This window comes from Mustela putorius, unplaced genomic scaffold (assembly GCF_011764305.1).
Source record: "Mustela putorius furo isolate JIRA1106 unplaced genomic scaffold, ASM1176430v1.1 tig00000589_pilon_pilon_pilon, whole genome shotgun sequence".
In the NCBI taxonomy this organism is placed as follows: Eukaryota; Metazoa; Chordata; class Mammalia; order Carnivora; family Mustelidae; genus Mustela; species Mustela putorius.
Window position 1 is genome coordinate 12,916,656 of NW_025421425.1, and position 5,091 is coordinate 12,921,746.

Here is a 5,091-nt window from a genome sequence, read left to right on the forward strand (position 1 = left end):
CTGCATTCTCTCCAAAAGTCTATAGTTATTGAAATATAGGTAATTTTATTCTTGGGAAGGTAAGAGGATTCAAAGCTCCCCACATTTTCTCCTAGAAACCAACTGATCTAACCAAAGATCAAGAATAGTGAGAAGAATCATCAGCATCGCATGATAGCAGGGTTCAAGAGAGGCTATAGTGTAATCAAATAGTATTTTCTGATGCTTGGACCGCTAGTAGGTATGCTACATGCTGAGGTTCACTTCTAATGAATCTACAGGGAACTGGAGTTTCTCTGTGTCTTTCTAAACAAGGCTCCTGGATTTGCAGGTAAATCTATGAGAAGGGTTGAAAAACATTGTGCTGACAATTACAGCTATGCAAATATTGTTAAAATTTAGAGCTAAAATATTATATCTTGTTCATGTGTGTTTTTTTTTATTTTTGCCTTGAATGACAATAAAATTTAGTTGCTCTTTATACAGACTTTTTATCATAGTAACAGAACAATAACCCATATAAGACTGCTTAATAAATATACACATTAAAAAAAATTAAACACATTACAGAGAAAATCTGTAACAAAATGACATATCCCAACTTTCAAAGATTGGACAAGATCCCTAGGGTAGTTTTTATCTGTAGATATCTGTACTTTTTAATCTGTAGTATTTATCTGTAGATAAAAACTTTTTCAAAAATTCAAGAGATTCTGGTAGACATTGGTTTTGTACAGGTTTGAGGCTGAATCCATATTGAGGCATGTTGGTGCTGTAGTAATTGCTGGATGGTAAGCCTGAAAGGTTTTGTAAACGGACAGTTAAATCTCAGTGTTTTAGATAATAAAAACATTTCATTATTAGCCAATAAAAATGTCAAAGATAATTATTAAATGTGAAGCTGATGTCATAGCTGCTTTACTTCTTGCTTTACTGAGATATAATGGACATATAACACAGTGTAAGTTGAGTCTAACGTGTTGATTTGCTTCTATACTGCAATATAGTTAATGTTTTTTGAAAAGACAATACTGAGATTCTTTTTGATGTAGGGAAAGTCTGATTTAGTATATTTTTCATATTTATGATTTGGATGCATCCATAAACTTTTACCAATAAACTTAAGATCTTAAGGCTTTGCAGGTTGCCATTATACAGGTAAGGCAAGAGTTGCCGAGGACAAGCTTTATTATTTTTTTTATTATTATTTTTTTTTTCTGGTTTGGCTGCCACATTCACTGCTTCCATTTCTCATATGAAAAGCTATCATGTGGGTCATAAGCTGCCTGCTTCTCAGCTGCAACCACTGTGGGCAGAGAAGACATCTGAGGCACTGTCCTGAAGTTACAGCTGGGTTATTGGGTTCATTTTTCTCAAGTAACTTGTCCTCATCTTGATGCATCTTGATGTAGCCTGACTGTCCAGTGTCATGGTCTACTTGGGAGGTGAAGGCTTAGCTTGGGAAAGATCTTGCGACTGAATCATCTCCCCTGAAAGTACTTGGAGGGTATTACCTCCCAAATCCTGGAGGAGCAACACTACTATATCTTTAGGTAACTTCTTCATTAACCATGGCTTCCATGTAATAGTAATCTTATATTAGATGACCCTTTGATTTCACTGCTAGAGCAAACTTATTCTATGGCATCTTTCTAAATCTGAATCATTTGAAATGAAGTAAGGCTAATTATTTTCATACACTGTAAGTCAGTTAATTTTCTGTCACTTGGATTTGTGGTAACACAGGGTACCCAGAAGTCATTAAAAAGCTTGGGATTCAAAAAAGGTAAAATCCCATTTGTTAAAAATAAGCAGACTTCAAATAGTTTTATAGAGAGAAATACAGGTAGCCAATGAATTACTCAAGGTCATCTGTAACCCAGCACAAAAACTGATCAACTGTTGCCTGGAAATTCTTGTGGAGCAATTAAAATGGAGATTTTATATATATATATATATATATATATATATAATATATATTATATATACATATATGTATAATTATATATATATATGTTTATATATATACATATATATGTATAATTTTATATATATATAAAATCTCCATTTGTGTATATGTGTGCGTATATTGTATATATATGAATATATCATATATATTGTATATATATTTGATATATATACATATGGATGTATATATATCCATCACATAATGTGATTCAAATAAAAAAAGTCTTTTATTAATCCAACAATCTCTCTTTTTATACCAAAATGCTTCTTATCATATGTACATATATTACATCTATTTTATCTCTATGCTCTATTGCATAGCATTTATGGAAATGGGTTCAGATATATTATAAATACATATTTTTATTGTTATAATACTAATGGGTTTTCTATAACACCAGTAATTCCTGAAGACAGTTTGAGTTTCCTCTACTCATAAATATTCTTTTCAGTAATATTTATATTATAATTATATATATGATTTTTTATATAAAATTCCAAGTTAGTAATGTATGAGGCATACATATAATACAAATATATTTATTAGACAATTAAGAGCTTTTTAAATGAAAAATATTTCATTTTTTAGCACACTTTCAGTGTAAGAATTCACTGTCATCATAGCTGAAAATACAGGAAAATTTGAAAATCTGTTTTAAGGAAAAAAGAAAACAGTGTATCACTTAATCTAAATGTCAATCAAATATGTACATATGATATAGTCAATTTATCTTGAAAGCTGATATTCTACAGATAAAGGGGAGTAACATGGTGACAATGTATTCTTTTAAAAACTTAATGAGTCAAAACTTACTGCTCATAAAGAATAAAATAAAAATATCATTTCCATGAATCATACTCTGTAGATTAAGCACCCAAAGGACATAATTTATTGTGTCTAGTATTATTTCATCCCAATGAAATGAAAACATCTATAAAGTGATGAACATTTGCACCTGGAATGAGGTTTAATTCAAGAGCAGTTACCACAGCAACACAAGGACTAATAATGCATTACAGCTATTTCCTTCCAGGACTTTCATGCAAAGCACTGTCCAAATGCTAGCAAACCCGATTGGCCACAATGGTCTCACAAAGAAAAACAGTATTAAAAAAAAAAACCACTGGGAAAGAAAAATGGCAACTTTTTAAAAAATAGTAACTTATGATTTCATTATGCAATGTTTTCCTGAATAAACCCTGAGAAAAGGAACATAATACTTAGCAATGACTTTTTGTGTTGATTTAGTATAGTAATCTCTAGAGTAATTTAATTTTAAGGCTTTAACCATTTTAACACAATGTTGGTTTAACTGAAGTGTCTATTTTAGTATGCTTATTTTTACCTCATAACCCTACATGGATATGTAGGACCTTAAGCCATTCATTTAAAAAGTTACACAAACTTTAGATTATAATTTTTTACCTGGAAACATGTATGTGAATAATTTTAAAATGAATGCAACCCTTAAATTATTTATTATAGTTGTACAGTACTTACCTCTTGATCTACGGGAGAGGATACTTTCCAAAACCCCCATATGCCTAAATCCATGTATACCTAAACCCTACATATACTATGTTTCTCCTATTTATACATACATATTTACAATAAAGTTTAATTTCTAAATGAGGCACAGTAAGAGATTAACAGCAATAACCACTGATAAAATAGAATAATTATAACAATATACTATAACAAAAATTATGTGAATGTGGCATCTCTCAAAATATCTTCTTGGACTGTACTCTTCTTGTGATAATGTGAGATGATAAAATGCCTATGTGATGAGAAGAAGTGAGGTTGATGAGCTAGGCATTGTGATGTAGCATTAGGCTGTATTGACCTTCTGACAGTAAGTCAGAGGGAGGATCATCTGCTTTTGGACAGTGGTTGACCATAGATAACTGAAACTGTGGATAAGGGAGGACTACTGTATGGGCAGTTTCTTGGGCTCCCATACACACACACACACACACACACACACACACACACACACACATATTTTAACACAGTTGTACTTAATAGAAACTGTTCTATACCTTATAGAAACTTTGTTATACTGGAGTTACAGATCTAAAACTATTGTCTGTGTTGAGACTTCATTATGATGGATAATATTAAAACTGGATTAAAGACAAATTAGGTTGCCAAATAACACTTGTAACCATGTTGAAAGATGGACAGAGGACTCCTGAATCACAGAGTGCCATTTGTTCTAGCAATTGTAAATGTTATTATTTGAAAAGTCTAAAGAAGACAACTAAGGACAGAATGATAGAATCCCTATGTGAAGGCCAAGATTTACATTAGCATAATAAGGTTGAAAGCTTTCTCAGAAATCTCCTTCTTAAGCACAAGGCATTTATAACAATGTGCTGATAGACCCAGGGATGGAAATCCCTTCAGGAAGCTCAGCAAGTGTCAAGTTCCAGACAGAGCTAATGGATTACAGAATGAGGTCTGAGTCAAGAATTTTAAGCCCCTACTTTCTGAAAATGTCTTATTAATCATTTTTAGACTTTAACAGTTTCATCACTGTCAGAAACAAGTTGCACTAAAATTAAATGGAAAGCTGGAGTCGTCAACAGAATGTAGAATTCATCCCTTTCACAAACAATGGGAGTTGATTTCAAGACAGCCTGATAGAGGAAACCTTGAGAAACTCTGAGAAAGATGTGGCCAAAGTGCCCACCAAATGGTGGTTTTCAGACTTACTTAAGTACAAACATTAACCAGAGCAGTCTGAAAAATGCAGATCCTGGGGCGCCTGGGTGGCTCAGTGGGTTAAGCCGCTGCCTTCGACTCAGGTCATGATCTCAGAGTCCTGGGATCGAGTCCCGCATCGGGCTCTCTGCTCAGCAGGGAGCCTGCTTCCCTCTCTCTCTCTCTGCCTGCCTCTCCATCTACTTGTGATTTCTCTCTGTCAAATAAATAAATAAAATCTTTAAAAAAAAAAAATGCAGATCCTTAGGATCCAATCCCCTAAACTCAGTTTTGCAGAGAGGCCCACGAATCTGCATATTTAACAATTGTTTTGCAGGTAATTATGATGTGGGGAGCCAGTGGGTCACATCTTGGGGAATGTTTTGTGATATGTCTTTTTAAATTAAAACATTTGGTTTGTATCAAATCTTGTCTTT